Source organism: Pleurodeles waltl, chromosome 11 (genome assembly GCF_031143425.1).
Source record: "Pleurodeles waltl isolate 20211129_DDA chromosome 11, aPleWal1.hap1.20221129, whole genome shotgun sequence".
In the NCBI taxonomy this organism is placed as follows: Eukaryota; Metazoa; Chordata; class Amphibia; order Caudata; family Salamandridae; genus Pleurodeles; species Pleurodeles waltl.
The window spans coordinates 617,379,438-617,392,367 of NC_090450.1; the positions used below are offsets into that span (position 1 = coordinate 617,379,438).

Consider the following 12,930-nt stretch of genomic DNA (forward strand, 5'->3'; position numbering starts at 1 on the left):
TATAGAGCAGAGACAAGGAAATATTTTCAGGTGTTACAGATATAAAACCAGTGGAACGGTCACATGCTTTCCCTAAGAAATACAAACTATTTTAATTTGGAAGTTCCTACCTTAAAATTCATGGTAACCACTATACAAGCATTTTCAAATTACTGAATTGAAATGCTCTCTCACAGCTACCCACATCACCCTTTCTCTTAGCCACACATAACACTGCCACATGATGCTCTTATGTGAACACAAACATAAGAGAATGCTGTGGCGGTAGGGCCGGTCGACGCAGTAAGATGATGTACTATTGGTGGTAATGATAATGTTAATAGCTGCGGTGGCAATGCTGGCTTTGGTAATGGTGTTGTTGGTAGTAATGATGTTGGTGGAAATTTAATGGCGGTGGTGTTGGGGGTAATTGTGGTTTGTAATAATGGTGATGGTAGTTGTGTTATTTGCAACTGCAGTGTACTACTAAATGCACATTCACATATTTATTACTACCTTGCAAAAGTCCATTTCAAGTTTTTTTTTACCACAGTACAGTAAAATTGACAAGACAAAACACTTTTTACTGCCTCACAGAATGCATATAACAATTACTTTACACTAGGAAACAAATCTCTTAAAACTCATGAGGTCTATTCAGTTTGATTTTACCATACTGCACATAATTACACCCATGTATTCTGGTTTTGGTTAAATACTGTATGTTAAAACAAGTCCACATGTAAATATACCATGGCATAAGACATAAATAGCGGGTTGTTAGGGACATCGTGACTCACTCAAGGCTTTTCCTCCTGTGAGTTATAGCCCCTCCCCAAACTCAATAAAGGTAATAACATATCACACTCTACACATCTGCATACCCATCTCCATACGCAAGTTTGTTGTTTAAGGTTTATGGTCTGCTACTATGTTAGGCAGTGTGTGAGTCACCTCTGTGAAAAGTTAAGTATAGTACACCTAATATGTCTGGAACCTTCACAACTCCAGTTTGTTAGGGACAGTACATATGTAGGAAGTGACAACGTACCTGCTATCTTAGGGGGTAGGTTTCCACTGCCCAAGATTAGTGTTAAAAATTTCACCATCTTTTTCAGGCATTGGGAGACATTTTAGGGAGAATGACACTTTGGTGAAGAACCCTCACACCCCAAAGCCACCGTGCCTAAGAACTCAAAAGATGGCATAGTTCCCACCACTGCCTATGTTCCAGAAGAGCTCTTCCCAAATAGTAATTCTGATGGAAAAACTTTAAATAGCCAAATAAGATTATTTTGTCTAGGCACTGGTACGGCCAGAGGTCCCTGAGCATTCGTATGGTGGCCTTCACTACAATTGCACTCAAAATTCAGTAACTTAGGCACAGATTTATGAGGGCTAAGCATCATTCCAACACCCCATTAGTGTCATATTTTGTCGCTAATGTGGCGTTGGAAGGCCAAAAACGCTGTGCTATATTTATAAATTGCACCAGTTTGTAACCCCTTGCTCCACATTATGCCTCCACCAGGCATAATGTATGCAAGGGGAGAATCCGGTGCTAGGGTGGCTGAAAAAATGTTGCAGAAATTTCTTTGCGTCATTTATATCGGCATTTTTAATGCCTGCGCCAGGAACTGGTCATAACTAGGACCATGTAAAACTAATGTAGTGTCAATGAGGTCTCCAGTTTTGGTCTGTTCATATGAACTGTATTAGGATCACCCTCATACGAGAATCTGCATTTCGATTGAGAGAAGTGTGGGAACATATGGCGGTAAGACTGAGGCCACTGGCTGGAACTGTCCAAGTTTTCTGTTGCAGAAATATGGGACAAATTGTTTTTTTTGACTCACACTTTGACATTTAGGAGCACTCAGGATAAGAAAACATGCTGTAACCAAACAAGCCACAAGAACCTAAATTTCTCCAGGTCTCTATGTTTTAGAAATGTCCTAGGTTGGTAGGGTGCCCTGTTTGCTGGCTGACCCAGAGCCCAAATACTGCAGTCATTCACAAAGGCATGTGAGAGGAAACCTGGATTTCTATGGGCATAGTTTTGATAAATGGGCTGGCAGAGAAGAAGTAAAATCCACAATCAGCCTTCCCCTGTGGGTAGAAATACAGTCTGGTGCTCAAGGGTGTGACCAAGATTGTCCAGTGTCCCACCCATGCCTTTTCTGACTTTTTTCCTTGGCTATGTGGTGGCTTCCAGTCCACATAGGGGCACACTGGGGTGTCGGACACCTATGTGCCCATCAGGCCATCAGAGGAATAAGTGAGAAACAAATTGGGGTGTCACTGCATTACAGTCCTCACCCCTGGGCACCAGTCTTTCTGCAACCCAGTGGTGGCAGATTGGGATTTAACCGCCTCTTTGCCCTCCAATATGTCAAATCTACACCCAAAAGAATCCCAATTCACTTTCATTTGTCATGGGTTGGCTGCAGTATTCTGGCTCTAGGCCCCAGGAGTGCAGGAAAGACTGTTTGAGCTTTTAGAGTGGTGGGTATGGTTTAATATCAGGTCTTATTGTTTTTTTCTAAAAACAAATGTATCTCTGTTGTTTGTTGGGCTTTCGGCCCCACCCTCCCCCAGGAGGGCAGATTGGGGTTAAATTCCACAATCTTTCACCCAGGGGCTTAAAGGCTTTATGGGTACTAGAGGCAAGGATGCACCCTATGTCAGAATAGGTCTAACCCACACCGATTTGTTTTTTAAATAAAAATGCATCCCTGGTGTCTAGTTTATATTCTGCCCCCCCCCCCCAAAGCCTCTGAAGGGCAGACATACTGTTGGGGCTTTATGAATGTGGGTCTGGGTGATGCCTGGATGGGCTGTCTCCACCTCATTCTTTTTTAATGGCAATGTATCCATGGTGTCTAGAATGCAGAAGTGACTTTAGCTGTAAGATTAGGAATTTATGCCACCTATGCCCTTTAATAACTAATCAATAATTTCCAGAAAATGTCTTTGCTATTTAGACTATGGAACACTTTTCTGGTCGTATTGCTGTTACGAAGAAGTAGGGGATTTTTTTTTACGATGTTTCCTTTGAACATCTAATGTCATCAGCTCTGGCTTCAGGAGCTTTTATCTTTTGGTGATATCAGGTAATAATGAAAAATTGACAGGCAGAAGGTCTTCAAGAAACATCCTGCTCAGAACAATATCTGTTTTTATCCACAGATAGCGGAGTAGTCATCAAAGGACTATTGGGACTGTAAACATCTTCAAGTACCTGAACAATCAAAGTTGGACTTTAGGAAATGTGCCCCTTTTCAATCCTGAGAGGTTCCACATACTCACGTTTGTCTTACAAAGGACAATTATACACAAGTAGAAATATCAAAAAGGTTATTTCAAGATCCTGGATCCTTTTCACCAACATCTGCCATAGCTTGGCTTTGCCGACAACTCAGATTCTTCCCTATGCCTGTAAGGGAAGAAGAGAAGGATGTCTTGTTTCTGTAATGGCTAGCTTCACTCTGCCTCAGGTCACAGTGGATCTTGATTGAACATTGTCAGAGAAGGCTAAAAAAAAAGGAATTATGATCGACTCCTCTGGATTCAGAGGTAAGATTAACCCATAAGCCGTGTGATTAGTTAAAACAGTCAGCCCTTCAATCACAAATTCAGGAGCTACTCCACAAAAGAATGGCGGTTCCAAATTTGTGACAGGGAAGAGATAATGGTGTATTTTGGATGTAAAGGAATTCAGAAAGCTTTTGAAGGGACACAGATTTAAAACACCTAAACTGTTACATCCCATATGTACATTTCAAGATGGACACACTACAAAGATTACTTCTAATCATCTCCCCAGAATTCCAGGCATCTCTTTATTTTCAAGATGTGTACTTTAACACTCTGATCCAACCTCAAGATCACAGGCACATTTGTTTTACAGTTATGAATCACCAGTTTCAATTTCCAGTACTATCTCTCAATGTCAGGTCCTTCCTGAGGGTATTTACAAAGTTACTAGTGCCCTTTGTGGCACTCTTACACAACAAAGGGAAAATGGTCCATCCATATCTGGCTAATTGATTAGTTCATGCTGCAACAATGGACAGACTATACAGAACATGATCTGTGTTTGAATCATATTGCTGAGTCAATGATTTCATCTCAACTGGTAAAAGTAACATATTTTGCCATTGCAAGAGTACATTGATAGTAAATTCAGGATGGATGTGTGAAACGTTTTTCTCCCTGTCGACAGGTGCATCAAACTGAAGTCTCATCTAACAAAGATTTTTCAATACAGAAAAGCTCCAGTACTGTGGTGATTACAGTTCTAGGCGGCATTGCCGCAGCTCTTCCATTGGTTCCGTGGGCACACCTGCACGTGGAGATTCTAGTTTGCTATGTCCTCAGGTACTGGTCACCTCTTCATGGCAGCCTTGTGGACTTCATTCAGGGTTTTCAACCAATTGTGAAGGAAGTAAAATGGTGGATGAGTCTCTCCTGTCTTTCTCAGGAACTTCCATTGTGTACTAACTTTCCAATCACTATCACAACAGATGCCAAAATCCAAGGGTTGTGGGCTGTTTGTGGGGCTTGCTCTACCCACGGACTTTGGAAGAAATAGGAAGCAGCTCTTACCTCTACTTGGAGGGAACTGTTAGCAGTGTGGCGGGCTAGCCAGGTATTTCAACTCCATCTTTTGAACTCTGTGGTTCTGATTCAGATGGCTATGTAACAGCCAAAGCCTCCATCGGCCTCTTAAGAAGGACCAAGCCCAGGGTTCTCATATGACCGATCTTTTTGCAGAAGGCCATGTCAGGTCTTTCTCAGCCATTAGAGCTTTGAAGCTGTAACTCTCTTTGTTACTTTCATTTGTAGAGGAAAGATCTTGAAGACTGTAGTAGCTGCCCTCAGTAGTTAGGTTAGGTCAGATATTGCTACATAGGATTTGGTTCCTCATTCTGGATTACAAGCACTAGAGCACTCCACAGAGTCACTACATATGCACTGTGGTTTCCTAGAGTTAAATAGTTCAATATTTTCAGACCTTACCACTATTTTTCAGCATTGGCTTCCAATAACATATTTTCTGACAGTATAGCCTTTAAAAAGCCATGTTGACAGAGCTCCGACTAACCCACCATGATGCCAATTGGAAGGTCTTGTGTTCGTAATAGGAATTAAAACCAACATAATTTGATACAAATGTATTGGAGTGTTTGTCTAGCTATTGCATCAGAAATGTGATGTCTTCAACAGATTGTTCTCACACAAGAAAATATATTTTCACACCAGAATACAACACTTGTTCAAGCTATAATTTGATGTGACTATTCAACATTGTGGAGCAAACCATAATTTGCAATTCTAATTTTAGCATCAGATCCTCCAATCTTTTCTCTAATTACTTTTTGGGGGTTTTGGTCCTCACACACCCAGTTAGGAGGCATTGCAGCACAATGCTAAAATACCTATGTTTGTTGATAAGGTTATTTTAGGGTCTGTTGGATTATAGGGTGTTAGACCTGTCAGTTCCTGGTGTGGTCCCCCCTGTCTTTTTGGCTTCTCGACCTGTTTTGATCCTGTGTTGAACTTCACTTTTGCTGACATTAGGACACTGGGCACTGTACCACTGATGAACAGTGGTAAAGTACAAGTGTTTTCTTTTTAAATTAGATTGGTAATAGGTTTGTCCATGATTGGCATTTTTGATTTACTGGTAAGTCCCTAGTAAATTCCACCAGAGGTGCCCAGGGACTGTAAATCGAATGCTACTAGTGGACCTGCAGCACTGATTGTGTCACCCACATGAGTAGCCCAGTAAACCTGCCTCAGACCTGCCACTGCAGTGTCTTTGTGGGGAGTGTGGAACTGCTAGTTTGACATGACAAGTGTACCCACTTACCAGGCCCAAACCTTCCCTTTTAATACATGTAAGTCACCCCTAAGAAAGGCCCCAGGCAGCTCCATTGGCAGGGTGCAGTATATTTAAAAGGTAGGACATGTACTGGTGTATTTTACATGTCCTGATAGTGAAATACTCCTAAATCAGGTTTTCACTATTGCAAGGCCTGCCTCTCCTGTAGGCTAAGGTCTGCCTCTCCTTTAGGCTAACATGGAAATTGCCCTGAAATATCTTTTAAATGTAATTTACCATTGGGAGCAGATAGAGAACTGGAGTTTGGGGTCTCTTTACTCACAATTTAAAAATGCATCTTTTGGTGAAGTTGTTTTTTACATTGTAAATTTGAAAATGCCACTTTTAGAAAGTAGACATTTTCTTGCTTAACCAATCTGTGCCTCTGTCTGCCTGTGGAATGCACTGCTGGGTCAGGATGAGAATTGGGCTGTTTCTGAATTCAATCTAGATAGTCACACAAAGGGAGCTGAGGTGTGCCCTGCATATTCTGATGGGTCTTCTTGGGCTAGAGGGAGGAGCTGACACTTGCAATTACAAATGGACTGTGCTTGTCTTTATACAAAGCAGTCTCCAACCCCTGGAGTGTGTCTGGGTCCAGGACAGGAAAGGCAGGGTCTTGTGCACAACAAAGACTTTCTTTTGAAGTTTGCCTACTTCAAAGGCAGAAATGAGTATAGGTATTGGGCCTCTGAAACCACAACTTCAAAACATTTCTTGACTGAGGACATTCTGCCAGGGGGAAGAGCTGGATGCTGTAGGAGGAACTGCCACTCTGCCTGTTGTTGTGCTGTGCTGGCCTCCTGCCTGCTGTTTCTGCCCTGTGAGTGAAAGGATTGGACCCTGCTTTTTGCATCTTGCTTTCCAAGGTTTCGCAAGGGCTTAACCTGAGCTTGCCTCCTATTAAGAAGTCCCAGGGACATCAAAGAATACATCGGCCAGTGCCTGGGCTTTTCTGCTGAGGGTCCAGACCTGCAAGGAGGTGCCAACTCCAGTCCCTGGGATCTTGGAAGTAAAAGCTGGTAACCTGAAGAGAAATCCACGCACCAAGCCATTGAGTCAGACAAATCGACATAGTGCCTGTACCGTGGCTGAAAAATCAACACAGCGCGTGTCTTGCGGCTGCGGAATTGACATACTTCCACCTTCAGTGCAGATTCATCTTTGCCATGAGTATGGATTTTCCACGCATCACCCCTAGGCATCATTTCCTCCATCAATGCTGCACCACTGTAAGGGGTCCATGCATTGCCTTTCCTGCGAGGAAAGAATTGACCCGTCGTCAGTCCAGTGGGATAATAACTGATGCACCACCAACCCGGCAGGAAAAGAATTGTTGTATCGCCTGCCTGGCATGGACCTAATCAACGCATTGCTTGCTTTTCAGACACATGCCCTCCTTTGTGGCCCACATCTTCTTTGTTTTTGACACATCTAAGGTACCGTGTGTTATAAGGATACAACCAATGATTCTTCAGGATTAAGACTCTTTTAAACTTCAAAAAGTGATATCTCTATTTATGTATGATGGATTTTTGTTGTTTTGGTATTGTTTATCTCACATAAATATTGGCTATTTTTCTAAACTGTTTAGTGCTTTTGTGGTGTTTTCACTGTGTTACTGTGTGTATAAATACTCTACACATTGTCTCTGAAGTAAGCCTGACTCCTGGAGCGAAACTGGCAAAGGAGTGAACAGGGGTTATCTTAGGTGTGTGACTCCCTTACCCTGACGATAGTAGGGCCCTTATTTGGACAGGGTGTGAACTGACTGCAAACTAGAGACCCCATGTCTAACAGGGGGTCCCTCAGGACCCTCATTACCTTAGAAGCATGCCTGTATAGTAAACTCTGGTAGCATCCAGGCCATCCTACACATCTTACAGTGCCCCACGGAGAGGAGCATAGCGCAGATGATGTGCAACACATGATTACTTCTACAAAAATACTTTTGGCACTTTGGTTTTCACTAATGGTTAAACTGTCTGTACACAGCTGCCCACAAACGTATCCTGTTGTTTATAGCTTTGCCAGAAAACTAAAGTCTCCTTACCATTGCTGAGATTAAAAAACACGGTATCTAATTATTTGAAATCGCAAGCACTGAAGGCAGATATTGCTCAGATCAGAGGTTCTCAGATAAAGAAATGCTCCATTTTATTTTAAGTGGGGGACAACGGGGGAGAACAGTAAAAATATGTAGGAAACATACAAATACCTATATTTAAATGTGACTTTAATGTTTCCTCCGCCCCCCCCCCCAGCAAACATGAGCTTCTTTATTAGCTTTTTCCATGTAGACAGAAACATTTTTTTTGCCCCTGCGTTAGGCTGCCATTGTATATTTTTATTTATTTTCATGGGTAGGCTGTTCCAGCTACAGACAGAACTGAAAGGACTGTCTTTTGGTTGCACACACTGAAACCTGTCTAGGGATTACATGTTGAAAATAGCATCATATACTGAGACTGAATTGGGAACGTATGTGGACGTGTTTTAACGCATCCTGTAACAAGACTGAAGCTGGGCACAATATGTAAAGTGACACCTTGCCTCATGACAAGAGTGTGTTGTTTACACATATCAGGTTCACCATGTTCAGAGTTGTCAGTTTTGTCCACAAATGAGGCAGAGTCCTGAAAGGAGCATGGACAAAGTAGTGAAATTTGGAATCCTTTCCAAGATGTGTGGCTTAGAAGATTAAGGGAGTGCCTTAAAACATGTAAACTAGAATCGTGCTTCTCACAGCGTGTCACCTGCCCAGAATCTGGGTGTTCCACTGTCAGTTTTCTTGTTTTGCATTTAGACATGTCACACAAAAATGAACATCTACCTAAAATAACCCAGACCTATTTGTTTTGCCAGTGATTGTTAAGAGTATTAGATAAATGTGTAACAAAATTATATTAATCCACAGAATTACAAATGTTTAAATTCTGAGACAGTGAATTAACATTACTAAGGTTTGCCAAAGGGTTAGTGGTCTTCGGAGTATTTCAATCACTCCAGCTCCTTCCTTCACACAACATTCCTCTGCAGTCATTCACTCTTGCACCCTGGACACCAAGAAGAAGCTCACTTCACAGTATAGAGTGAGCAAGCGTCATAGGAAGCATGCAAAAAAAACGACAAAAACACTGGGAAACAAACACTCTCAGTGAATCGAAAGTGAAGTAAAATATGTGAAAAGTTAAAAGGGTCTACATCCCTGACAGATTATTTTAGGCACATTTCATCCTTTCTTCAATTTATCTCTAATATGGTACCAGAAAAGGTAGCCAACAGTTTTTCAAAGCATCAGAACATAGCACATTTCCAACAGACAGAATTGCCAAAGTATATTTTGATAAAGGATATTCAACTAAAACATGGTCATCTGCCCTAGGTCTGCATACATACCATTTGCCAATATAGTTTCTTGTTGCAACACTAATTCAATATGTAAAACCTATTAGAGGACGTATTAATCCTTCAGCTACACTCCATTATCTCTGAAAGAAACGTTTAGGAGAAATTTGCATAATCTTAGTACCATTGCTGGAAAACTGATTTTTCAGACTAACTCTGTGCCTAATAAATTGTTATGTGGGCGAGTGATACCACAAAAGTAGTACTGATCCTCATTACCACAAGTACACAAAAAGGACCAATGATACAGTAGCAGAAGTGAATAGGGCATGTATGGGACATGGTTTGGTACCTCAGGTATAGCAGTCCTGTGAAAAGAAACATCAAGAAGACTAAACTCAGTGACAAAATGATACTACACTTCCATAATTCTTTCTGTATTATGATCTGTGATCAGCAATCTAACTTTATAATTCTTGTAACCACCTATCTGGGCTTCTTTGCTATGTAGGTTTATCTGTAGATGTTGCCTATTGACAGTTTGTAGCTGTCTGTTTTTGAAGACCTATTGTGGATAATACCAATATGTACAGTGGGATTTGGGTCAGCCTATTGCTTACCACTTGTTTGGCTTTCTTGTCAATATCATTAGCTTGCATCTTATTTATTCTATGGTTTTCATTCCCCTTCTTGGATTTCGCTCTCCTCTGGTGCACAGCTTTATTATCATCCCTTTGATTGGATGACTTAAATCCTTTCGCAGATCCACATAAAGGAATTACTTTTTTCTAATGCATCCAGCCCTACATGGAGTGCATGTGTGTTCTTTCGCTCTACCCCGTAAGCTGCTTCCCCCCTCACATCCCAACCCACCACGCTCTGTGTTGCCACCTCGAAGAATGTTCATTGCAATGCCCGCCCCACCTCTTTTTTGTTTGGTGTGTTTCTTTTAATCATGACTACCCAGAGCTCTCTCTGCTTATTTGCATAATTTATGCATCACTCTATGCCTGAGGGGGTATTGTATTGACTTATACTGGGTGCTCTCTTGTATCTGAGCAAAGCTAAACCTCTCTGAAGAGCTATAATAATGATGAAACATGTGTCAGGGGTTGCTTTTGCTCACTCCAAGTTGGCTTGGATGGTATTTTACCAATTCAAAGCTGTAATACTGTGCCTGGAGTAGTGCAAGGCTTTTGTCATTTACAGCTCAGCACAGATGGCACTGTGCTAGTCCTATGCTTAACGACTTTACTGTATAAATGGCAAATACTTTGTCTTTTTCTGGACCGGCATGAAAGGCACTGTGCTAATCCTATGCTTAAAACATTGGTAGAAAAGCAGACATTTAAGGTGAGCAAAGCTAGTGTCACTGGTTTTGAAATATGAGTACAGTTTTAGTATTATTATGAGTTAATTTGAGCCGTGGATATGAGAGTTTGTTAGTTAGATTGACAGGAGTAATGGAGGGGTGGAGGAGGAAAGAAATCCAGAAGTGTTAATTGGGAGTATATCCCTCATTTACTCTTCCCAGGGGCTTGGGATGAGTAAAGTGGGATGGAGAAGGGAAGATTCTGTGGAAGGGTTAGGGAGATCATAGTAGCAGGGTGAGATAAATGAGGGCGAATTTAGTAGGGTTGTTTGGGAGGTCATGGTAGTAGTTTGTGCCCGTCATGACTGAAGCACAACTAGTACCCTTATGAACTAGGTAATGGAAGAGAGGATGATTAGTCCTGGGGTGGGGGGTAACCGCTAAACATTGGGTTCACTCTGAACATTTTAAGAAGTGACTAGATGCTGTATAAATAAAGTTGAACTTTTATTCCACTCAGTTACAACAACACCTGGCATGTCAGCCATCATATCATTGTTCTCTTCTCCTCACCTCCATCATCATTGCAGAATCTTCCCCCAACATTCTTTAAAGACATCCTTAACCAATCTCCACCACCTTACCAGCATTCCTTAACTCTCATAGAGGTGTACGTTCACATGTTCTGCATACTTCTGCCATCTAGTGTTGGTGCCGGAGTTGTGGAAGTTGTTGTTCTCCTTCGAAGAAGTCTTTCGAGTCACAAGGTAGAGTGACTCATCTCTGCAATATTGCACATGTGCATCAACTCCACTGTTAGATTGTTTTCCCACAGGCAAGTGAGAAAGAAGTGAAAGGTATGTGTAAGAAAAGGTGTTCTTAGTACTGCCTGGCCTACACTGGCGTGTTTGTGTGCTAACACAGCCATTCACTAGTGAAGGTGTGTGGTGTGACCATGAAGCTGCCTTACAAATGTCCGCTAAGGGAAAGTTAAAGAAAGGTCATAGTGGCTCACTTTTTACAATTAGGGTGTGCTGTGGGCGAAACAGGTAAAGGTCTTTCGGCCTTAGTGTAGCAAGTGTGTATACACTTGTGACTTAATCTGGATGTGCTGGATTTGCATTTAAAGTATGAAGAGCTCTTTCCACAACAGAATTTGTTTGCGGGAAAAAGACTGGGAGCTCAATGGACCGATTGAGGTGAAAATGTGAAACTACCTTGGGTAGGAGTTTAGGATTAGTGCAAAGAATCACTTTGACTATGTATTTGGAAAAAAGTTTTTTCTAAGGTTAAAGCCTGGAGCGCACTAACATGCCTAAGTGAGGTGATGGTGACTAAGATTGCCACCTTCCATGACAAACTCAAGTCGGCATGAGGGAAGAGACTCAAATGGGGAAGCAATGAGTCTAGTGAGAACAATGTTAACGTTTCAGGACTGTGCTGGAGAAACCAGAGGCGGAATATTTCATAAAAGCTTCAGTGCCTGGAATTTTGAACAGTGAAGTGTATAGAAGTGTATGCTACATACGCCTTCTGCAAATTAAGCAGGTAGCAGACAACGTCTTGCACCGCAGCTCTCATAGGATCAATTTGTTTGGGTTGGCAGTAGCAAACAAAACGCTTCCATTTTGTTTCTAACAGGTTCTAATGGTAGGTCTGCAGGCTTCCTTGAGAATATTCATATATTCTGGTGGTAAACCAAGGTAGCCAAACTATAACCTCAGGAGCCAAATTGCTAGGTTGAGCATTTTTTGCGTCTGGGTGTCTCATCATGAACTAATGCGAGATCTAGTAGTGTTGTGAACCTGGGCTGACGCACCCAGGTGGGAGCTACAAAGATCATGGTGAGATGTTTGCCTGAGCTTCCAAACCAGAAATGAAATGAGAGGGAAAGGTGTAATCACGCTCACCAGGCCCCAGCACCTGTGTTCCTTCCCTAAACTGTACCACTGCTTCCACAGTTGGCACACCCCTTACACACAGCCAAGTCCCTTGTAAAAGGCAACAGTGCTATGCGTGCTTCTCATGTGGCCTGGGACCTTTCTCCAGTTGTGCTGCGTGGGCTCCCCTGCGACTCCTGGTTCCTCTTCCAGTGGGTCTCCTGTGGGGGCTGCCTTTTCTTCTGTGGGCTCTGTCTTGCTGAGGGTCCCCATAGGACTGCCCCACATGGGTTGAGTACTCCTGGACCTTGCTGATCCCCAGCAGCTCCACTTTTGCTTCACTGTGACTTCTGCCTTTGCCAATGCTTGTTGATAGCTTTTCCACGCCACTGACGACTGCAATCATCCATCCAGCGTGGGACGTCGACTGCATCCTCCAGGAACTCTTCACCGGCTCTGGGGCTGCATTGCTGACCATCTTCGTCCCACCGTCGACCAACTCCCGCAACCACAGACAGGTGGGT

The 12,930-nt window shown here is 42.4% G+C and overlaps 1 protein-coding gene across 3 annotated transcripts in view; it reads right to left on the minus strand.

Annotated features, from left to right (window-relative positions):
• LOC138265931 (guanylate-binding protein 1-like) overlaps window positions 1-12,930 on the minus strand; it is a 164,262-nt gene that overhangs the window by 3,662 nt on the left and 147,670 nt on the right. The gene's annotated exons all lie outside the window — the stretch shown is intronic.